This window comes from Myodes glareolus, chromosome 6 (genome assembly GCF_982192425.1).
Source record: "Myodes glareolus chromosome 6, mMyoGla1.1, whole genome shotgun sequence".
NCBI classification, from domain to species: Eukaryota; Metazoa; Chordata; class Mammalia; order Rodentia; family Cricetidae; genus Myodes; species Myodes glareolus.
In genome coordinates this window covers 17,883,483-17,907,209 of record NC_142031.1, presented here as the reverse complement: position 1 = coordinate 17,907,209, position 23,727 = coordinate 17,883,483, and the positions used below count along the sequence as shown (strand labels likewise).

The 23,727-nt window shown below is 50.2% G+C and overlaps 1 long non-coding RNA gene and 1 other non-coding gene across 3 annotated transcripts; one reads left to right on the top strand and one right to left on the bottom strand.

Annotated features, from left to right (window-relative positions):
- Positions 1–8,905: 8,905 nt before the first annotated feature.
- Positions 8,906–21,809, bottom strand: LOC125406330 (uncharacterized). Of its 2 annotated transcripts, XR_007233869.3 has the most exons (3): positions 21,270–21,809; positions 20,926–21,053; positions 8,906–10,899 (listed from the first exon to the last, which is right to left on the bottom strand). It is a non-coding gene; the product is annotated as an uncharacterized LOC125406330 (long non-coding RNA). The 2 variants fall into 2 exon arrangements; XR_015002190.2 differs by having other exon boundaries at positions 20,926–21,809.
- Positions 15,532–15,604, top strand: Trnaa-agc (transfer RNA alanine (anticodon AGC)). The gene has a single exon. It is a non-coding gene; the product is annotated as a tRNA-Ala (tRNA).
- Positions 21,810–23,727: the final 1,918 nt, after the last annotated feature.

Here is a 23,727-nt window from a genome sequence, read left to right as displayed (position 1 = left end):
TCCTGGCATCAGTGTGGCATCTGAAAGGAGGACCTGGTGAGGCAGAGTTAACCATAACCTGGCTCTGGAGAAAGAGCAATGGTTGAGATGGGGAGGGGTGCTGGGTAAGGTAGATGATGGATCCCCAAAGTAGATCATGAATCCACAGAAAGCCGAGAACCTAGACAACCTCCAGTTGATGGCCGCAGAGAAGGCGCTACCACAGGACAAGGTGACCTCCTGTTGATGGCCGCAGAGAAGGTGCTGCCACGGGACAAGATGACCTCCTTTTGATGGCCGCAGAGAAGGCGCTGCCATGGGGCAAGATGACCTCCTATTGACGGCCGCAGAGAAGGCGCTACCACAGGACAAGGTGACCTCCTGTTGATGGCCGCAGAGAAGGTGCTGCCACGGGACAAGGTGACCTCCTGTTGATGGCCGCAGAGAAGGCGCTGCCATGGGACAAGATGACCTCCTATTGACGGCCGCAGAGAAGGCGCTACCACAGGACAAGGTGACCTCCTGTTGATGGCCGCAGAGAAGGTGCTGCCACAGGACAAGGAGTCCAAGGGAAGAGCAAGATTGGGTCTCACAGCATCAAGAGTCCAAGTGCCTATTGCTGTCACTCTCGCTCCTCGACCCCCTCCTACTCTGCCTACTACATCTCTTAAGAGCAGGGTAACAAATGGAAACAGGGCAAGTGCAGGGTGGTGAACCAGCCCTGAGCTTCCCACTGGGACCGCAAAGAAGGGGATGATCTGAGCCCTAATTGGTTCTACCCCGCTGCCTCGTGTGACCTTCTGCAATCCTCTGGCTTCGCTAATATCCCCTGTATTTCTAGAGTGGTCTTTTAAGTGATGGCTCAATTTCCTTACAGGTTGAAATCATGGGATTATTTAAGAGCCTTGTGTCAGTGTATAAAGGAGTCAGGAGAAGCCAATGCACCTCTCGCTGCTGCAGTGACCATTGGGTGGCGCTGTCTACCCACAGTTCTTCCTGAGCTCGCCCAGTGGGTCCGCATACTTGATGATGTCTGAGTGATTCAGAGGTTCTGAGAGAGTACCTGGATGATTTCTGGGCACAGCTGGAAGGACCCACAGGAACCGTATGGAGCCAGTACGAGCTGAACCAGAGAGAGGATGTATCAGAGACTTGGCCAGGAGTAAAAGAAGACCGGGAGTTCAGTGTGCTGACTTGCGGGGAACTGGGACAAATACTTTACCTCTTGGAGTCTCTGTCTGTACCTCTGTAGAATGGAGATAGTGAAGTCTACCCTGTGGGACTGTGGTAAGAGACACTGTGCTCAGAGGTTCCCTATGCTGTAGTTAGTGTGTCTGATCCTTTTCCGGCATGGGGGCTAACATTTGGGAAGGGTTCCCCAGGTCCTTAAACCTACCTCAGACAGAGGGGTTGTCTCTGAACCTTGCCACAGTATCCCCATCACAGTCGGGGAAAATGAGGTTCTGTGCGACTGTGGCTTTCTCTTGGTTCTCCAGCTACTGGGTGGTCTGCCTGGAATCTAAGCTCCAGGCCTTCTGGGTCCAAGCCCCTGGCCTCCACTTCTGTGTGCCAGAGGGACACGTCTCCAGCTTTTCCACCAAGAACTTCAGGGTGTCCCTTCCTGAGTCCTTCGGAGGCATGGGATCGCTGCCCAACTGCTTTCCTGTGTCCTTGATATGGCCGCACACGTCCATAAGGTCAGGGCTTCCTGGCTCGCCCTCACAGGTCTCTCTGCCTTTGAGTTTGTGTGGGATTCTTCCTGGGAAACACAGCCAACCATGGGGTACAGGTGGCTGTTCTGCAGTTTGACAGAGCTCTGGCCTGTATGAGGAAGCTTGACTGTGGTTCTGACTCCCCCAAGTGCTCCCCCAGGGGTTCAGGGTAACAGACTATGTGGTAAGGTGGGCAGCTTGATCTTCTGCCTTGATGAGCGAAAGGTAATGCCATCTTCACGGCAGTGGACTAGCAGAGCAGTGGAGAGGTAAGGACAGAGTGAGACCCAGGGAACTTCCAGTGTCCCCCAGCCTTGGGACGCTGGGTGTCCCAGAGGCATGGAACTGTGGTACCTGGCAGGGCGAGGGGCTTCAGAGCTTAGGGAAGATGCTGTCTAGGCCAGAGAGGGGCCACTGAGGCTCAGGAAGAAGACCAGATGACCCGGGGCTGGCTGACCGGTCAGCCACAGGCTGGAACCAAACCCTGCTTTTCTTTTGGTCTCCTGCCAACTTGTTCTGCTAAGTCACCCTCTGGCTGGCATGTGGTTAGGTCAGAAGACTAGGCTGAGGAGCCAGGGAATGGGACTGTGGAGGGGACAGGGTGAGGCTGACCTTGCTCTTTGAAAGCACTAGTGGGGAGTTGATTGTCCTCCTCTGACGTCAGCCCTGGGCAAATAGTGGCCTCGGAAAGCAAATATTTTGAGAGTAAATTTGTCAAGCAGCGGAGCTTCAGGACGAAGTGACTGGGGGCTCCAGGCTTCTCAGCTGCACTCTTCTCCTTCCTGGGGACCAGGGTGTCATCAAAGATGGGAGGCTGGGTTCCCTGCAGGGCTGAAGTGAGCTGAGGGTTGGCGGGGCGGGGGTTTGGGAGATTTGGAGTACTGGGAACGTGTCCAGGAGCAGGAAGGACAGAACTGTCCAGTGGGAGCACCCATCGACGGCAGGTTCCAGAGGACCCCCCATAGAGATCGTCTTATTTAAGCTGCCCCGTGGCAGGCATTGCTGTTCCCACATGGATAAAGACCCTTCACGTCAGAGTGGCTAAGCAACCTGCCTACCATCTGAGCCCCAGGTGTGGAGCTCAAATCCCATCCCTGTTCTGTCTGGTAGGTTTCAAAGTCTAGACTAGAGCATCCTGCCTCAGGACCACCAAGAACCCTCTGTATTAGTCAGGGTTCTCTGGAGAAACAGAATTTACCCCCCCCACACACACACATACACATATGGATTTATGAGAATGACTTACAGGCTATGGTCCAGCTAATCCAACAGCGGCTTGCTGTGACTAGAAAGTCCAAGAATCTAGTAGTTAGTCAATCCACAAGCAAGGATGGATGTTTCAACTGGTCTTCAGTATACACTGGAATCCCAAAGAAGTAGGCCCTAATGCCAATGGAGGAGTGGATTTGCTAGCAAGGCAAGGGCAAGCAGGCTAAAAGCAAGCGCTTCCTTCTTCCATACTCTTATATTGGCTTCCAGCAAAAGACAAGAGCCAGATTAGATCCGGATTAAAGATGTGTGTCCTCCTACCTTAAAGATACAGATTAGTAGATCTTCCCATTTGAAATTAAGCAGAAATCTCTCACAGGTGTGCCTTCCATTTTTGGGTGTTAGTTCGTTCCAGATGTAGTTGAATGGGCAATCAAGAACAGTCATTACCCCTTCAAAAAGAAGATTCTTTATTAATCTTCATGGACCAGATGTGGAGGCACATACCTTTAATCTCAAGCACACAGAAGGCAGAGATGGGCAGATCTCTCTGAGCTCCAGGCCAACCTGTGCTACAAAGTGAGACCTGTCTCAAAAAAACAAAATAGAATGTAGATTCTGGAGTTGGGGAGATGGTAATGTTTGTGCTGACAAGTCTTGTATCACTTGTCACAGGCTAGCGCCATCTGAGTGGAGGGACCCTCAATTGAGAAAATGTCTCATATACAACTCCATGGAGACATTTTCTTGATTGATGATTGATGTGGGGGACCCAGCCCATGGTGGGTGTTTCTGCCCCTCGGCAGGTGGTCCTGGGCTCTATAAGAAAGCAACCTAAGCAACCCATGAGGAGCAAGCCAATAAGCAGCATTGTCCATGGTCTCTGCTTCCGGGTTCCTGCCTTGGGCTCCCGCCCACACTTCCTTCAGCGACTGACAATGACGTGGAAGCATGAGTGAAATTAACCCTTCTTTTCCAGCTTGCTTTCAGTCATAGTGTTTTACCACAGCAAAAGAAATGCTAGCTAAGGAAGTGTGTTCTCAGCACAAGCGTGGAGACTTGAGTTCAGATCCCTAAGACCCACAGGCAAAGTTGAGTGCCGTGGTGCATGCTTGGAGTCCCAGCTCTGGAGAGGCAGAGACACGAGCCTCCCTGTGGCTCAGTGGCCAGCTAGGCTAACTGAATCGGTGAGCTCTGGGCTCAGTGAGAAACACTGCATCAAATAAGGTGCTGTGTGATCGAGGAAGGCACACAACGTTAACCTCTGACCTCATATGCTCGCATACATGTATATGTGCACCCCATACATGTATACACATGAACACACACAAAGTTATAAACATGCAAGATGATGCTCAGGCCTCACTCAGATCTATAATAATCAGATCTTTGTGGAGTCTTGGGAATGATTCCTAAAGAGTAGAAGAAGGTGCCCATCAGGACCTGGGGGAAAGTTCTCCATAGTGGAAATCAGCCCTCTTTTTCCACAAAGAGCTAGACAGTAAGTCTGGGGTTTTGCAGGCCTTCAGTCTCTGAGGCAACTCTTTTGTTCTGGCACTATAGCCTAAAAACAGCTACCATTGACATTTATGACTAAACCTGGCCATGTGCCAATAAAGCTTTATTTATAAATTGGTCCACAATAGTCTCTCTGTCTCTCTCCCCTGTCTCTGTCTCTGCCTGCCTGCCTGTCTGTCTATCTGTCTCTCTCTCTGTGTGTCTCTGTGTGTCTCTGTCTCTGTCTGTCTCTCCCCCCCCCACACACACTCCACCCTCAAATAGACATGTGGTAGGTTCAGGTACCTCCTTGTCCTAGAGAAGAGAACATGAAATCCAAGGGCTGGAAATTCCACATCTGATTGACAGAACCAGGAAGTCTTTTAGGAGTGGGGAAGAGTGTGGGGTTTCCAGGCTCCAGAGATTCCACACTCTGCCCGTAGGCATGCTGGGCAACTTCCCTCAATTTACAAAATGAGTGTTATGTTCTTAGTTCACACACTGGGTGGGAAACAAACTCCTCACTCCTTGAAGCCATTCCTTCAGTCAACAGTGCGATTAAGCTGCTAAGCACCGCACTAAACTCCAGAACTGAGTGCAGTGAGGTCCTTTCAGTCTGAAATCCAAGGATTAAAGATTACTTCCTCCCACTACTTGAGAGTCACCACCTGAGTAATGGACCCCTTGGCTCTTGTGCCTTGTGCTAGGATTCTCTGTCCATCAGTTCATCTCTGCCATATGTACAGTGGAGCTTGACAAGGATGTAGCACAAACCCCATCCTCTAATTGACTCATCAGTTCAACCATCCATGTGTTTGCTTACCCACCTATTCATTCACCCACCCATTCATCTACCCATTCATTTGCCCACTCATCTTCACATCTATCCATCCATCCATCCATCCATCCATCCACCATTTAATCATTCATTTGTCCATCCATCCATCCATCTTCCCAATCTTCCATCATCCATCTATCTAGTCATCCATCCATCCATCCATACATCCATCCATTCATCCATCCATCTACCTATCTTATCAATCATCTGTCTTCCCAATAATTTACCCATCTACCTTCCTGATTTTCCAATCACACATGCATCACTAATCCATCTGCCTGCCCACTCATCCATGTTTTTACTCATCCATTCAGCTATCCATTCATCTTCCCAGTCAGGCCTCTATTCATCCACACAGTCACTGTCACTTACCTAACAACCCTTAGGCCACCCATCCCTTTCTTTTTTTTCTTTTCTTTTCCTTTCAATTTTTTGAGACAGGGTTTTTCTGTAGCTTTTGGAGCCTGTCCTAGCACTCACTTTGTAGACCAGGCCAGCCTCAAACTCACAGAGATCCATCTGCCTCTGTTTCTGCCTCCCGAGTGCTGCGATTAAAGGCTTGTGCCACCACCACCCAACAGTTTTATTTATTGTTAACTTGTAGGAGATTCCATGCTTGCATATACATATGTGCATAAGATGCACCCCTGCTTTTCCCAAAAGTTATGTTGTTGTATTCCTTGTACTCCGTTGACCACACTGGCTTTGGTATGCTGGTGATCCTCCTGCCTCAGCTCATGGAAGTATTGATGCCAAGCATGAGTCACTGCTCCCAGCAGTTATTCTTGAAGAGGCTGTTTTCTATGGCACCCATCCCTTTCTATCCATCCACCTTCTCTGCTTTTCATTCCTCTGATCTTCTCACTCACACTTGCATCCCTCCCTCCCTCCATCTAGTCCGTTCTATCCAACTGTTAGTTGATCACTCACACCATGCCTATGGACCCACTCCCATGAGTTCTGCTGGGGCTGTGGTAACTGTGGATTGGGTTGAACATGGCAGAGTACTTATACTATAGATAGCAATCATTCTCAATGTTCAGAATTCAAGACGCTTCTGGAAGGCTCTTGGGCACTTAACGGGGGGTAGGATTGGCCACTGAGCTCCTTATGCCATGCACACCTCCTCTTTCTAAACAGAGATCCTTTGCCTGGTCTGCTCTGGCCCGAGAACACTTGAGTACTGGGTCTAGAACCTAAGTGCACTCAAGATCATCCTACACGAATGAGTGAGAAAACTGAGACATAAGCCCATGAATATTACACAGCCATGAAAGGAACGGAATATTCACACATGTTACCATATAGAAACACTGCTAAGTGAAAAGACTTAGATACAAAAGATCACACACCAAAACGACTCCAGTCATTGAAATGCCCAGGACATACAAAACCATAGAGACAAAAAGGATATTGCTAGTCACTAGAGGCTGAGATAAGGGAGGAATAAAAATTTCAGGATGATGGAATATTCTGGAATTAGATAATGATGATGATTGTGTGATCTTGAAACAAAGACCACAGGTGTGTGCAGTGTAGCAGGATGGATTATGTGGTTAGGGAAAAAAACACATTAAAAGTCAGGCATGGTGGTACATACCTGCAATCTCAGTTTTGGGGAGGTGGAGGAAGAAGGATCCAGATTTCAAAGCCATCAGCTTAGATTATGTGAGGGTCCCCATCTCAAAAAGAACACATTGAAAAGTATAAATAATATCCCATGTGTTACTGCATTCACTCTTCCCCAGAGAAAAGAGAGGACGAGGCACCTGTCAAGTAGGCTAGATAGGATCCTGACTGAGTGACCTGCCCTCATGTAGATCTGCCTGACCAGCCTGCAGTGCCTCTGACCTGATCCCAACCAATCAACCTCAAGTTACCTCTGTTCAAGGCCCAAGCCCAGTCAGTGGCCTGCTCAGGTCCCGTGCACAGAGGGGTTTGGTATAACGGATCATGCCATGATTTTCCTTTGCTCCAGGGTTGAAGAAGCCTTCGTGACCTGGATGAATACTTTCTATACCTCTGCTCGGACCTGGGCATCCTCAAATACCACCTAATATAGAGATCAAACTTTTTCCCTTGTTTATCCTATGCCTCCCTGTTCGTGTCCGCTATGTCACTTGATGACCCGAGGCCTGATTGCCCTGGGGTCTGTAAACTTTCACTATTCTCTGGACAACTTGGTCCTGGAGCTGCCAGCCACTAGTGACCTTCTAGAACCATTGGCATTCAAGCACAGGTCAGAATGGAGGGAAGGGGGAATGAATGCCAGCACTCTGGATGGGCTGTGGGAGGGGGATGGGTGGGTGACTTCTGAGAGAGTGTACACATACCGCCCCCCATAGTTATGAGTCATGAGACAGACGGAGACAGCCCAGGCCTGTGGCTGGGTTCCCTCTGACTCTCAGACTTTTCCTCCGTAATCCAGAGTGAGCCTGAGGAAGGGGCAGGAGATGGCTCAGGAGGTACATGGACTTGCCACCAAGACCAATGACCCGAGTTTGGTTCCTGGAATTCATATGGTAGAAGAGAGTAGTCAGCCTTGGCTCCTCCACTCCTAGCTGGGCATTCTCCTGTCCCATCCTAAATCCTACATCTTCCCCTCCTCTTTCTTCCCGAATCTTTTGCTTTTTGACACATCGTTGTCCCCTGCTCCTCCCCATTTCCCAGCCTGGCTCTTTTCTCCACATCAGTTTTCTTCTTTCGGTCTCTTCTCCCGTTCGTTCTCCTGTCTCTTACTTATAATGCAGTGCATAGATTACGCAGACCAGAAATGCAAGGAACAGTGCCCTCCGTGCTGGAGAGACAGTCATGATTTCACCCCACAGAGACCAGGGGAGAACACAGCAGGATGTCCCCGATAAGAAGACAGGAAGGTCATGAGACTTTTTAGCCTTCAGTCAGGTAGGCAGGCAGGCACCAGCGCCCACCCTCCTTAGACACTCAGGGCTGTGACCTCTCACAGAGCAAGAAGTCGGCTCTGTGACCGGTGCTTTCCTCTGTCCCTTCCATCACACTTTGTGTTTTAAACTCGAATTTACATATTTTTCTCAGGTCCTTATGTTTTTTTGATTGACACTTCTACCTGTGCATATTCACAAGGGCAGTCGGGATTAGTTGGTATACCAGTGGACAGACAGGGAAACGGGTATGCTCATCGTTCCTACCCTCTATCACTTGTGTTGGGAGTTTTCGGTCTTCCAGTCAGTGTGAACTTCTGTGGGTGGTGGGCAGTGGTCGCCCAGCTGTGCTATAGTTAGCTAGAAAGCAGTCTTCCCAGCTGTTTCTGAACCTGTTCACCAGCCTGTCTCCCTGATTCTCCTCACCCCACCCCCTTCCTGGCCTGCTGACCACACTCCACTTCCCGCTTCCATGAGAAGCAACTTCAGCTTTCACACGGGAATGAGCCTGCGCTGGTCTTTATTCTTCCGTGCCTGGCTTATTTCACTTCATAGCATCTGCCAGGCTCCTCCACGCTGCCTCGAATGGCGGAATCTCATTCTTTTTTATGGCTGAATAACATTCCGTTGTATGTGTATGTGCCTCTTTTCCTATTGCTGTGGCAAAATGCCTGGCGAAAGTGGTGTGAGAAGCAAGGGTTTGCCCTGACTCATGACTCGAGGGCACAGTTCACCAGGCAGCAGATCATGTCACATCTGCAATCAGAGGGAAGGATGTTCAGTTCATTTTATTCTTTTAATTCAGTCCTGAATTCCAGCCCATGGGGATGCTGCTGCTGTACACATTCAGGGTGGGTCTTTGCCACTTCAGTTAGCCTCGTCTAGAGATTCCCTCACAGCCAGGCCCAGGGCTGTATCTCCTAGGGGATCCTGTCCTGTTGATATCAGTGTTAGCCAGCACAATGGTTATAATGATACTACATTTTCTCTATCCAGTCATTCCCTAGGTTGAGTCTGGATCTGAGCTACTGTGGCTAGAGGTACAGGGAACACGGGAGGGTCAGGCTGACTTCCTCTCCTTTGGATGTACCTGCAGGAACGGGGTTGTTAGAGTCCACAGTAGCAAGGACGTGGAGGAGGAACATCTGGGAATGCAGATGAGCACCTAGGTGGTGAGCAACATTGAGGTGCTTCAGAACATTAAAATGGAGCCAGCTTCTGGTACAGGAATCCCTCTCTGGGTATTTATTCGGAAACATGAGATCTCAATGTGGAGGAAATCCTGCTCCCCATGCTCATGGCGGTGTGATGCCCCACAACCAAGATGTGGAGTTGGCCTTGATACTCATGGATGGATGCGCAGGTGGGGGTGGTACAGAGTCAGACACACACACACACACACACACACACACAGAGAGAGAGAGAGAGAGAGAGAGAGAGAGAGAGAGAGAGAGAGCTGCTGTGTGTTAGTTATGAGACTAATAGGCAGGCTGTCGCTAGGGATGAGTTGGGGAGCACTGAGGAAACTAAGCCAGGCACACAGAGGTTAATTCTCTGTCTGTTGGGTGCAGATGACGCTGGGTTCCACTCCTGGACTCCCAACTGTAGTTTGCCCAGGCTCCTGCTTCTGAAATTTTTACAAGGAAGTCAGAGTACTTGGAAGGGTGAACTCCTGGCCTAATAGTCAAAATACAAGGAAGTTGGTTAAACAAATTAATATGCATTTAGAGGAAGTGAGCTGAAGTTCATGTCTTTATAGATCTCCAGAGCAGGCCGACTGGGGCGTCATCACTCAGGCTTGCTGGGGGGCTAGGCAGACAGCAGCTGAGGTTGCTCTTCTCTGGGCAGAGCACCCCAGCCTGGGCTTTGGGGGGTGGGGATGCACTCCATGCTCACTGGGACCAGGACCACGTGGCTTTTATCTGTCTGGTTTGAATTAGAAGCTGGGGCTCATTAGCGGTTTCCTCGCCCAGCCTGGCGCCTATGAGATGCTAACAGTTTATTGTTTCCTTGCTTTTTCTTTCTTATTTCTGTCTCTCTTTCCCCCTTTTCTTTATTATCTCAAATTTCCGCTTCATGCCACAAAAATGCAAAGGCTGCCACATTCCCCAGGGGACACGCAGACACAGTACCTCTCAAGCCTCCGTCCCTCTTCATTCTCTAGCAGCTAAATCAGGTGCCACAGGCCGGGTACCCACAAATGCTCCTCACAGGCATAGTTCAAAGGGGTTTGCCCCATCCTGCCCAACGCCTAAGACAATGTGTAGTCCCAGCTCCCCATTTCTGGTGACAGAGGTGGCACTGCTGTTACCCATCATTCCTGGAGCCTGAGTCTCTTCCACTCCGTTTCTAAACTCCGGCCCACAATTCATTCCTCTTAGTAACTCAACCTTTGCAAACTGTAAAGTATGTGTACAAAGAGCATTTGTCTCCTACCACTGGAGTCAGAATGGAAGGAGCCTAGCCCAGACCATGCATACAGTGAGCGCTTAATAAGCAACACTGTGGCTGTCACTCCGCTGAGGTCAAGGTCAGAGCGTCTTTTCTGAATCTGGTGGATAAAACGTTGCATTTGATCAGTCAGGGTGAACGAGGCAAGGGGACCGCATTAGTCTACAGAATCATTGCCATCATCAGCATCCTCGCAGTCTCTGTCAGCACCACTGTGGTTGTTGTTATGGTCGTCACTGTCACCGTCACCGTCTCTCACTATAGCTTGTGAGTCTTCCCATTGCTCCTCAGCAGACAGTGGGAGAGAACACATCTAGAAGAGAGGGAGGAGGTCAACCAGGAATGATAAGACCAGAGATCCCTGAGCAAGAGAGATGGCTAGGCCAGAGGCTCCTGTGGGACAGGAGACGGAGGATGGGGAAGAAAAGGCAGCTAGAGACGATCTCAGATCTGTTTCTGATCATGGTTGGTGACAAGTGACACTTCTGGAGACCAATGACACCTCTGAATATGTGGCCCTCTCAGTGATCTCAGACAGGGGCAGGCTGAGCTCCTGGCTGGAGCTGTCACGTTGAGTATGGGGGAGGCTGAGATATTGTGACAGAGTCCCAGAAAGCTCCCCATGCATGGTCACCCTGTGTGGCCGGGAAGGCCTATGTCTAGTAGACTGGACCAGAAAGTACCTAGTACCTGGCCAGTGGCTTCTTGGGACTGTTCACAGAGGGAAGTGGGTCGCTCATGAACTGAACTGGAAGCTTGGGACCTGGAGATAGTGGACATGCCTCCAGGAAGTGGCTTCCACAATCCAAAGGGATGGGTCTTTCCCACCTCTTTTTCAACAGCTTTGAAACCAGACCCTTTCCTGTCTAAAGGTCTTGTTCCAGGACATCATAGGTTCCTGTTTGCCTCCCTCCCTGGTCGTGGTTGTCTGCCTCCCTTTTAAAAGGATAAAGCTGACACACCTGGGACATATCTACATTCCTGGGACATGGCAACCTCCCAGGCTGTATTAACTATGAGTTTTATTGCTCTGACAAAAGCTACAGAAGGAAGGGAGGGTTTATTCTGACTCGCAGTTAGAGGGTGCGCAGTCCATCATGGTGGGGCAATCATGGCGGTAGGAGTGTAAGGCCGCTAGACAAAGAAATGAATGCTAATACTCAGCTCACTCTCTTCTCTTTCTCTGACCCAGGACCATGGGATGGTGCTTCTCACATTCAGAGCGCATCTTCCGACCTCAATTAGCTCAATCTAGAAACTCCCTCAGAGACATGCCCAGTGTTGACCCCTAGGTGGTTCTAGACCCTGCCAAGCTGACAGTCATTATTAACCATCATGTAAGCTCTGTCAGCCACTTCTCCTGGGCTCTGCCTGTGCTCCAGTATCTGCCACACCCTCCCTAGGTGACCTTCTGCATTCTGAGTTTGCAGAGAGAGTCTCCTGCACACTGCTGACCCTAGTCCGCCCCTGCTCCACTCTGCCTTCTGCCTGAGATTTTCTGGTTCCTCTTGGAGGTGTCCTGCCACCTTTCCAGGCAGATGGCACTCATGAGTCTACTGTCCCTCTTATCAAGTCCTGTAAGCCCATAACACTCAGGTCATCCATTTTCCAACCATGGTGTTGTCCCGTCTTTCCCCTTCACTTCCTACCTGCATCCATCCACCAGCAGATCTGGCAGGCAGTGCCTTGGTCACAGATACTGACTTCCGCTTACCATCCACTCTGCTCCAGTGGCTTGGTCCCTGTGCCCAGGCAGCCTGTTCCATCCCCTGATGGTGCCATCTCCCAGCGCAGTGGTCTTTCAAATGTGGACATCAGATCTTATACCCTCTCTGCCTATGGTCTCAAGTGCTTCTTAGGCGATGTCATAGCTGTCGCTGGTGATCCCGTCTCTCTTCTGCCTGCTCCAGGCTGGCCATTCTCCCACTCGCTCTTTCCCAGACCCAGTATCCTCCTTTCTGTTAGTCTGCTTTGCAAGCTGGTGCCAGGCTTCCTCCGGCCTCAGGGCCACAGTGCTTGTCATTTTCCATGCTGGGATCGCAAACTCCTCCTGCACCCACAACTCCCCCCCTCTCTGTGTGTTCAAGTCACTTTTCCCAAACTCTGTCACCCCAAAGACCTTCCCTGGTGGCCTCTCGCTCCTTTCCAGCCCTCTGTTCAGCCCACCCCCTGCTCTGGTCTTCATAGGACTGCCCTCCCCACTCAGTGTGGTCCAGGACCCATCGCTGTCTCAGAGCTTCCGTCTCTCCCTTGCACCAAGGACTTTTCCCTTGTTCTGTTCCCCACCGTGCCTGACACCAGGCCTGGCACACGCTGGTGCATGAAAGGAATTGATGAGATGATTGAATAAATGAGTGTTTTCAAAGCTCGGGTTTGTTGAATGAATGAGTGAATGAATGAATGTGAGGCTGTGTTTTTGTCTTTTAGCTGTTGGTTGCCTGGTGATGATAGAGTTTGCTCCTCCTGGTATTGCTTATGATGCTCGCAAAGCTGTGTGACCTCAGGTAAGTTACTTCATCCCTCTGGACTTCAGTTGCTTGGCCCATAAAAATGACGCTGTCAGGGTATCCATGTCCTAGGTTAGTGGGAAGATTAAATGAATGAACATATAAAATGCCCTGAGAACCCTGCCTGGCACAGAGTCAATGCTCAGGACACACGCGAACTTATCGTCACACTGGTTTTGCAGCGGGTGGGTGTGCTAAGACCTGCAAGGTGGGGCTCACAGAGCTATAGAGCCACCTCAGGTCGAGCCCAGAGAAGCCTGCTTGCACGGCCCGGCCCGTTTCTTTTCTCAGACCAGGAACTGAGGAATCACCCAAGAGCATGGACCAGATTGTAATCAGAGCCCACTCCATGCCGTCAGCTCACGCCGCCGCCCGAGTCTGTGGTCGGCCAAACCCCAAAGCCTTTCTTTGCTGCCTTGCTAGTTGGCCAGGGCGCCCTCATCCTGTGTTTGTGGGTTTTGCTTTATTTCTTGTGGTCTTTGGCTTTTTTAATGTTCCAGATTATAAAAGTAATATATGCCCAGCGTGGAAAGTTTACAATGAGCATAAAATTACAAAGGGCAGGGGGCGAGCAGGCTGCAAATCAGCATGAATGCTTGAAGCACTTGCGTAAAACGTTTGCGTGGATTTATAAAGAGAGATGGGGCTGCCGGGGTGGGGGGGGGAGAGCGTGATGGGGCTGCCAGGGAGAGAGAGAGGAGGAGAGAGAGAGGCACTTGAACCGACGGGAGGCTTGCTGGCCCGTCATGTGGCTGAACACTGAATGAATTTTTTTACTGTCTTATTATTTTTTCCCTGATGCCTTTTGAATTTTTAGAACAAGAAAATCTTACTATTTTTCAAAAATAAAAATTTTAACAATCACTAGAAAAAAAAAGAAATCAAATAATCTTTAACCCCCTTTCTAAAATGCCATGCAGTTTTTTCATTCATTCCTGCCATCTAAGTAGAGCAAAACTTACACCCCTGGCTGGGTTTTCTCCTCCCTGGACTTTGGGGTCTCTGGGGCTCCCATAGGACTGCTCCTTTTAGCATGTGAGTTCAGCCGAGCAGGCCTTGAGGAACAAACCAATAAAGAGGGCTCCTCCACAGCCTCTGCTTCAATTCCTGCCTCCAGGTGCCTGCCCTGCCCTCCCTGCACACAGACTGCGAACTGTAGAATGAGATAAAGCCTTTGCTCCCTACCTGAGGCTGAGCTGATCACTGATCGTGATGTTTATCACGTCAACAGGATGCAAACAAAAACACTCTGCTCAGCTCGCCCTGCTTGAGCTCTGTTTTATTGTCTCAGGGTCCCCTTGCTTGCCATTCTGTCACCTGCCTCACCTGTTTAAGTGGTGGTGGTGGCACCTGCCTTTAATCCCAGCACTTGAAAGGCAGAGGCAGGTGGATCTCTGTGAGTGAGATCGAGGCCAACCTGGTCTGCAGAATGAATTCTAGGATAGCCAGGGTTACACAGAGAAGCCGTGTCGAAAGAAAGAAAGAAATAAAGAAAGAAAGAAAGAAAGAAAGAAAGAAAGAAGGAAGAATGTCAAGCCACACCAAGAGAAAGCTGAGACTACACTAGCAGTTCTCAACCTGTGAGTACGACCCCTTTGGGGTCAAATGACCCTTTTACAGGGGTCTCATGTCAGATATTTACATTACATTTTATAACAGTAGCAAAATTATAGTTATGAAGCAACAACACTACAACATGTTTTAAAGTGTCACAACATCAGGAAGGTTGAGAACCACAATGGTCTACAAACAACATATAGCATGCTATGGGAACAGAAGGGGAGACAGCAAAGAAGACCCAGGTCCAATGTCTTCCCTGCCCTGAGCTAGGCTGCAGCCCTGTGCTTACAGGTGCTTGCCCACCGTGGGTGTTCCTGCACCCTCCTTCCGTAGATTCTCTCCTAGGTAGGAGTGCTGTGCAGTGAAGTCCGTGTGAAACAAAACACTCAGTACACACCACAGGTGGCAAGCCAGGCTCCATTCTATGCACGGTAGACAGATGGAAACACTCACCGGAGGGCACCTGGTGCCTCACACAGCCCACCTTCCGGAGTCACGCAAACCTTACGAATAATGTGAGGAAGGAATTTGTGATTGAAAGAACAATAGACCTGGAAGGGGCCAGAGGGGCGGGAGGGGAGTGCTGTTTTAGGCAGAACCAGCTGAGACGGACTCCCTGAAGTGTATTGGCCATGGCAACACTTGAGAGCATGGCCAGTGCAAGGGCCCTGTGTCAGGAATGCGCTGTGCAGATGCAGAGAGCTGCAAAGGTGCAACTGACAGGGACAGAGGGACAGAGGGACAGAGGGGAAAGTTGTGGATGAGGTTAGAGCGATAGTGGCAGCCACTCCACAGAGGGGTTTTGCTCCATGGAAGGGCTTGAGCAGGGTAGGAAAGAGAAGCCCCTGTTCACTTCGAAAGGAGTCCTAGTGAGGGCTGGGGGTGTAGCTCAGTGGCTAGAGTGCTTGCCTAGCATGTAGGAGGCCCCAGGTTCAATCCCCAGCACCCCCAGCACCACGTACAACAGACATGGTGGTGCACGTCTAATCCCAGCAGTCTGGAGGTGAAGGCAGGAGGATCAGAAGTCTGAGGTTATCTTCAGCTGTAGAGCAAGTTCCAGGCTAGCCCAACCTCCAGGAGATCCTGTCTCAAACAAAACAAAACCAAGGAAAACAGAACAAAACCTTCTGACTGCATGTGGAAGACAGGCTGTGGGGATCCAAGATCCAGCAGTGGCGTGGACCTCATCACATACCGGGTGCAGAGGGTGGGAGGTGGACAGAGGTATTTTGGTTTTCTAATGAATCCCCATAGAGTCAGTAGGGGATGGAGTAGTAAGAATGACATGTGAGAATTCTCTTCTGGATCCACATTTCCGTAGCAAGTCTACCATGACAGAAGCGCAGGACTGTCAGCTTCTCTGAAACATTCTCAGGCAGGACTCCTCAGGTTCCTCCATCAACGGTTGTGTGGATACATATACGGGTGTGTGCATGTATATACAATGTGCAGACATCAGTCCCTGTACACTGGCCTCCTCCACGGCTCTGCTTGGCATCTACATGGCTGTGGGTTATTCATCCCCAAGGCTGTTTGGTGCTTATGCACCAAAACATGTTAGCCGAATGGATGAAACACTGTCACATCCAGGAGAAGGAACACCCAGCAGAATCCCCAACTCTGATACAGGATTTGGCAATGAGTCAGACATGCAGCTGCAGCAGAAAGGCAGAGGCAATGGGATGCTGGCTCCACCCTGGGATGAGGGTGGGCATGTAGAGAAGACACTGGAGATAGAGGTGCAGGTGGTGGTTCAACCTTGGTAGGCAATGGAAGCCTGACTCCGTAGTGTCAGCAGGGTTGGCAAAGAGACAGTCTGGGATCTGGCTACTGCTGCCGCATGCTGGTCACCCAATAACTTTACGCTCTCCTAACTTTGAGCTTTCTGCTCTCTTACTCAGATGTCTTGGGACAGGCCTTTTACTCCAGGGAGAAACTGGACTTTCTAGCCAGAGGAACTATTTGGGCCTCCCTGGCTCTAGCCCAACCCTGGAGGCAGTATGAGTGATTCTCTCCTGCCCTCTGCCCGGGACAGAGTATGGTGTGTCTGGTGAAGTCAAGATGCCTCAGTGGGTCTCTCCCTGGGCCTGGTCTGTCTTTCTGCACATGTGAGCTGTCTTCCTAGCTGAGCGGGCCTCAGGACAGAAGGGTGTATCTCCATTACAGGGCAGGTCAGCTTTGTGTGCCTGGTGATGAAGTATAGGGTGATGTTTGTTCTGGTTCTGAGGCCAGGAAGAGGGTGTGTGGGGGTATCAGCATCACAAATTGTCTGATAGACAGGAGGAACACTGTCAAGAGAGTCCTCCACCAGGCCCTGGGCACCTGTGGTCCAGGGCTTTGTGGTCCTGGATCAGTGTATCTGTGCCGAGTGTCACTGGAGGTCTCTGGCTTCTGGAGGATGGACTGTGGCGTGGAATCCTGACAGGATAGGGCAGAACCATGGCAGGGGTAGGACAGAGCTCTGACAGGGTGGGGTGAAACCCTGTCAGGAGTTGGGGAGACTCTGCTCCCCACGATATGTCACTGTGGGACTTAGAGTGAGTTCCTGGCATTGGATGGACCTTCGTTTCTTCATTGAGACCTCTTTGGTTGCTACTGTAGGTCTGAGTGACTGTTACAATGTCCCTGGTGTTTCTGATGCTGTCACCATGGAGGTGTGAGGGTTTGCTGGAAAGCATGCTCCTTCTTATTGCTGTGATGAAATGCTTAACAGAGACAACTCAAGAACCATAGCAGACATGGTTCCATTACAGCAGAAGGCAAGTGTGATGGTTTGAATGAGAATGTCCCCCATAGGCTCCCATATTTGAACACTTGGTTCCCCACTTGGTGCTTCTGTTTGGGGAGGTTATGGAACCTTAAGAAAGGTAGGCTATGAGGGCTTATAGCCCCACCCACTTCTTGCTCCCCTTTCTGTTTCCTGTGTGTGTGTTAAATATAACAAGCCAATTTCTTGCTCGTGCTGCCATGCCTTCCCCACCATGATGGACTGTTATCCCCTCTGAAACCATATCCAGAACGAATCCCTTCTTCCTTTAGTTGCCATTGTCAGGGTGTTTTATCACTTATTAGCTGATTGGTTACTATAGTAACTAAATTAGAAACTGGTACCAGAAGAGGGGCCTGCGGTTTTTATGCTTTGGAGTATTTGGCGGAAGGATTTGAAACTTTGAGTCCTACACGTAGAGCTTAATGGGTCATTCTTGTGTGAGCTTAGAAGCTGATGGTGCTGAGAGAAACACAGACAGCGAAGGCCCAGCTCATGGGGTTTCAGAGAAAGCAAGCATAGGACCTTGGCGACTGCCATTAGTGTGACAGTTTGGCTAGAAATCTGGGGCGTTCTGCCCGTCTCCAAGACTTTCCAAGCAGGGTAACATTGAGTCTGTGGCGTCATCTTTTCTTAAGGAGGTCTACAAGGAAAAAGAGCAGCAGGTAGGAGAGAAAGGAATGAAGTTGAAGTGTCTGGTATGGAGAGGAGGCTAGCAGAGGAAGTTCAAGGTTGCAATTATAAGCAAGAGGCTTGAGTTGCTAGGAGATCATTGTCCTTAAAGAGAAGCCTCCTGCCCAGCCCTGGAACAGTGGAGAAGTTCCCTGAGGGCAAAGCCACACCCAGCTAAGGCTCATTTTAGGAAAGGAGAGAGCCCAAGAGATTCCCTTAGAAAACAAATTTCCAGGGAAGAGTTTCTTCGGCTTCAGCATAGAGAGACTCCTAAACTGTGGTCCCAGGGGGTGGGACTCCATCCTGAGCAGTCAGTTGAACTTGACAGTGTCACCCATGTGATATGAGTTTTAGAGACGAGAGATGCAAGGTTGAGGGGGTCATGGAATCTTACGTCACCGTTCCAGAGAGCCACTGAGGCTAGGCAACGTGTGGCAGGGTCGGAGTCCCTGCAAGGAACCTGTGTGTGAGTGGCCACTTAGGAGACCATGATGGTGAAGACTGGCTTGCAGTGGAGAACTCAGGATGTTGGAGATGCCAGAGTTGGGAGACATGCACTAGAAAAGCTACATACAGGAAGTGAGAACAGACCAAAAGAGAGACGTATGCTACAGGAAGAAAAGCTGGAGAGGCTGAGCCACCCTTTGAAAGGGAAGCCCTGGATACTGGACATGGGGTTACAGGATTTAGTGCTTACCCTGCTGGATTCTAGTCTTGCTTGGCCCAATATTTCTTTACTATGCCCCTATCTTTTCCTTTTCAGGGTAGGAATGTATATTCTGTGCCATTATATATTAGAAGTATGTTATTTTATTTTTAAAAGGGGTCACAGTTAAGAGATTGCCTTGAATCTCAGAGGAGAAGACTTGAAACTTCTGAATGGCATTTAGACTATTAAAGACAATGGGAACCTCTGAAGTTAAACCAAATGCACTTTGCACCATGATATGGCTGTCAGCCCATGGGGGCCAGGGATGGAATGTCGTGGTTGAAATGAGAAATATCCCCCATAGGCTCAGGCATGTGAACACTCAGTTCCTTGCTGGAGGAAGTACATCACGGAGTGGCAGGCTTTATTATAGCTCCGTCCGACTTCCTGTTCTCCCTCTCTGCTCCCCTGTGCATAGATAAAATGTGATTGATTACTCAGCTTTCTGCTCCTCCAGCCATGCCTTCCCTGCCATGATGGACTATTATACCCTGGAACCAGAAGCTAAACATAGACCATTCCTTCTGCACAGCAACAGAAAAGCCGTGAACACAGCATTGCCACATAGCGGGGAAGGCGTGGCTGGAAGGGGGGGAAGGGTAACTGGAGAGCAGGCTTCATAGGTTAGAGATTGGCCCAGTGCCAACCAAGCTTTCAGCTTCCTTATTCTGTGAAAATCTAAGCAATGGTGCCCTCATGTTCTCACAGCCATGTGTGTTTGTGTGTGAGCACATGTATGCATGTGTATGCATATTTGTGTGTTTGAGTGTATGCACATATATTGTTGTATATATGTGTATTGCATGTGTAAATGTATCTGTGTATGCTTGTGTGTGTTCATATGCATGTGTATATATATGTGTTTGTGTTATGCATGTATATGTTCACATGTGTGCGTATTTATGTGTATATGTGTGTTGGGCAGGACACTGACTTCCAGGAAGCATCACACTTAAAGAATCTGATCAAAGAATGGCTATTAACGTTTGTAGCATTTGCTGTTGTTCGTAGTGCTTGTTGTGATGTCTGAACCACGGTCTTTGTTCACCACTGTGCCAGGGCCTAGCTTAGTTTGATGGTCAGGGTGAGGTAGCAGCTGACCTCTGGGGGTGGCAACACAACCCTACGGATCTGCACTTGCCTACAGGTCTGAAGTTTGCCTGCATCACTGCTGAGCCACCCTGAGCAACTGCCTTTGCCTCTCTGGGCCTCATTTCCTCATTGGAAAAGTGGGATATGGTGCGGGGGTGGGGGGCAGCTGTCCCATGTCACAGAGCAAGGGAGAGGATTGTATAAGCTGAGGTGCAGATGTTCCTGAGTGCAAACAAGTGTCACTTCTGTCATGTTCAGTAGTACAGAAGGCCACCTAGCAGAGGAGAACTTTAAGCCCCACCCTATACCTGGAGGAGGTAAGCAAGTCTGTGAAGACCTCACTACTGACATCTTCCTTGGTATCTTGAGGCCCATGAGGTAGAGTCACAAATGGGGACTCTGGATCCTCCAGAGATGACCAGAAATGCAAGTCCCAGCCCTCTCTGTCCCTCAAAAGGACACTGGCACCACGAGTCTGTGCTCCTGGTTTCAGCTCCCAGCTGGGAAACCCACTGCAGGGTAGTCATCTCTGTCCCTGGAGAGTAGCCATCCCCCTGGAGTAGCCCTGGGAGCTCTGGAGCTTCTATCAATTCCTCTCTGGCTCCTCCCAGTTCAGGGAAGCAGCCCCATCCCAACCCATGCTCAAGAACAAGGCTGTTGATGCCTCATCCCCCAGCGGCATGGAGGGCCTGGCCCTGTCTCCCACAAGCCCTGCCTGGTCCCCATGGGCTTATCTGTCTGAAGGGTGGACATGTGTCCTGGCTTCACAGCCAGGCTCCCCTCTGATCGGCTTATGACTCACATCTCCAAGCAGAGCACTTGGCACAGGCAAAGCCGGCAGCCGTCTGTGTTCCCAGGCCCTCGGAGGCGGCCCGGCAGTGACAGTGTGATGGGGGGGCCACCCACCTACCCAATTATCTCCTCGGTGGGTGCCTGAGATTCCACCATGAAGACATCATTCTTTTGGAGGACATTAATATCTTATCTAGGCTTCGTTCTTTAAATACAAGCCCCGCGGGACCCACAGCATACCTGAATGCAGATGAGCATGTCCAAACATTTTCCTTTCCAGCAGCAGAGATCCAAGTTCTCAGGCTCCAAACTCAGCAACCTTTTCCAATGCCACCATGTTCAGTCACTCACCAAACAGAATCTCGACCCTGCTAACATATCACACCCTGTGCCCAAGGCAGAGGCAAGCAAGGCCCTTCCCAGTCCTGTCCTCAAGGTTTGGAATGGTAAGAGTTACTCTCTGCATCCACGGCCCCTTGCAAAATGCCTCGAATTCAGAAAGAACTCACGAAATGCTGAGCGGATTAATGGAAGTGAAGGGCGTGCCACCTGGGGAGGTGAGCAGGAGCTGCGGGGCTGGCTACCTGGGTCTTGCTCTCTGGCTTTGCTGCTCCACCTGTGGTGGGATCTCAGGTGAGTTCCCAGTCCTCTGCTTCAGTCTCCACAGCAGGAGAATTGGTGTCTTGAAGATTCATGGGGGATGCGCTGAGCTTATCTCTATGAAGTCCTTGGAACAGTTCCTGCCGCACGTTAAACACAAAGCAAGCGATTGTTCAATAGCGGCAGCTCAGCAAACATAACTGAACACACATGGACGGCATCTGGATGTTTGTTGGCTGGCTAAGAGCCACTCAGGGCAGGGGTGACCATCACCACTCGCTCTGTCCTCGGTGGTTGGCAAGGTGTGGGTGCCAGGTCGTGCGTGTGCCTGAACTGGCTCTGTGTTCTCCTCGAGCCATCTTTGATTCAAGTAGGCGCTAAGTACCGCCGAGGTGGGAGCCGATCGGGCCTGTGGGTCTTGGCAGCCTGAGTTCTTGGAAATATGTTAGCATAGCTGCTGCCGGACCCCTGATGGGACTTTTTTTTTTCCCTGCCTGTTTGGGTGCAGACAGAAACTGTCAATACAGAACTGATCTTTATGGGAGAGAGAAGAATGTGCAAGGGTGGAAAGTGGGGCAATGGAACTAGCTGGAACAACCTGTACCTCCCACACCTACCCCAAGTCTGTGACTGACACTTGGTAAATACTGTTAGCGACGCCTGAGCGTGGCTTGGAACAGCCAGTCTCTTCCTGGTCCCTGGAGGGCACATGCTGTGATCTGTCAACTCCACACCCTGCCTGGGTGGGCGGGGCTCCAGGAGACCTCTCAGGTTGCCTTCTCCTCTCCCAAGTTTCCCCTCAGTACTGGGGGGTTCAGTCATGTTCCCCTGGCTTTCCCTAGCTCTCTGCCTCGCTATCTGTTCCACTCTTCCAGCCCCACCGAACTACCTTGGTTTGTTCATTTAGCAAACACACGCTGGCAGCCTACAGAGCCGCTTAGCAAACTCTAGGGTGAAGTGGAGGTTGTACTAGGGTCTGGGGACCACAAATGCATAATCTAGAAGGATTGAGATGGGAATCTAAAGAAAGAATTTAGCTGTCACTTGGGAGAAAGAGGAAAAAACTGCGAGTGTGAGGGACACAGAACACAGAGCCCGAAGATAGCCAGGGGGCTGGAAATGGGGGCAAGAGAAGCCCATGAGTTGGCTTAATGGGCAGAGGAGAAAAAGAATGACCCAGGGGACGGAGAAGCAGGCTTCAGAAAAGAAGTGGGCTTGTTGCTTTAAAATATAAAACAGTGTCATTTCTAAGGTTTTTCTAAAAACACAAAAAACACAAAACCACTGTGCCAAGGCCTAATTATTTTTCAGTGCTGGGAATGGAACCCACTGTCTTTGGCGTGCTAGGCAAGCTTTAGTCTACCACTGACCGATAGCCCTGCCTCTCAGAGGTCGAATTCCCATACAACAAAATCCACCCTTTCCAATATACAAACCAATCACTGACAGCGGAATGCAGTCACTCGGTTATGCAAGACACAGAACTCCCATGACTTCCAAAGCCCCTCACATCCCTCTACAGAGATTCTCACCAGCCTTGAGTCGCTTTCAAACCCCGAGAACAGCCTTGTCTAGACTTTGCTGTAGAGACCCACACACATGCTGCTGTCTGGCTCACCTCTCCCCCTGCTACGCTGCTTCTAACATTCCTTTGCACTGTGTATCAGGTCTGATTCCCTTTCCACTCCTGATCAATAGTCCCTGGTACTAGCCCATGGTCTGAGAGTTTCAACATCTCTTCTCCTGTGGACGGATGTTATCTTTAGGAAAGACTGTTTCCACCCCCAAACTCATGGCCTCGATGCCTTTCCTACTCCTAGAGAAGTCCAAGAGACTTATTTCTCAAGGAAGGGGAGAGCAAGGATAGAACAAAGAGTCTGTGCTGGCATGCATAAGTGCAGGGGAATCAGGTGACACCGTCCTCAGCAGGCAGAGGCAGGGATCTACATAGTGAATTCCAAGTCAGGCAGGACTACATAGTGAAAGCCTAGAGAAAGAGGGGAGAGATGGGGAGACTATTACAGGTTAGATCTCAAATATTCCCAAGTAGCATGTGTCCTGAAAGGGAGGGATTTGGGGAGGAGTCGGTGAACTGATTCCACCACTGATAGACTGACCTACATTACAGCCAGGGGTGTTTGGAGGACAGTGTGTAATGACAGGCCTTCTCCCACTTCCTGCCTGCCACCAGATGAGCTGGCCTCTGCTCTTCTGCCCTGCTTTGCCTCCTCATCACAGATCCCAAAGCAGTTGGACCCAAGCAACCCTGGGCTGAGGCCTCCAAAACTAGGAGCCAAAATATGCTTCGAGCTGACTTTCTCAGGTCGTTGGCGACAGTGACAGAGAGTCGACTGACATGGTTTCCGAAGCCAGCCTTGTGCAGAAGGAACAAAATGACCAGGAAGGACACAAGGAATTGCCTACTCTTGAGAGAATGGCACC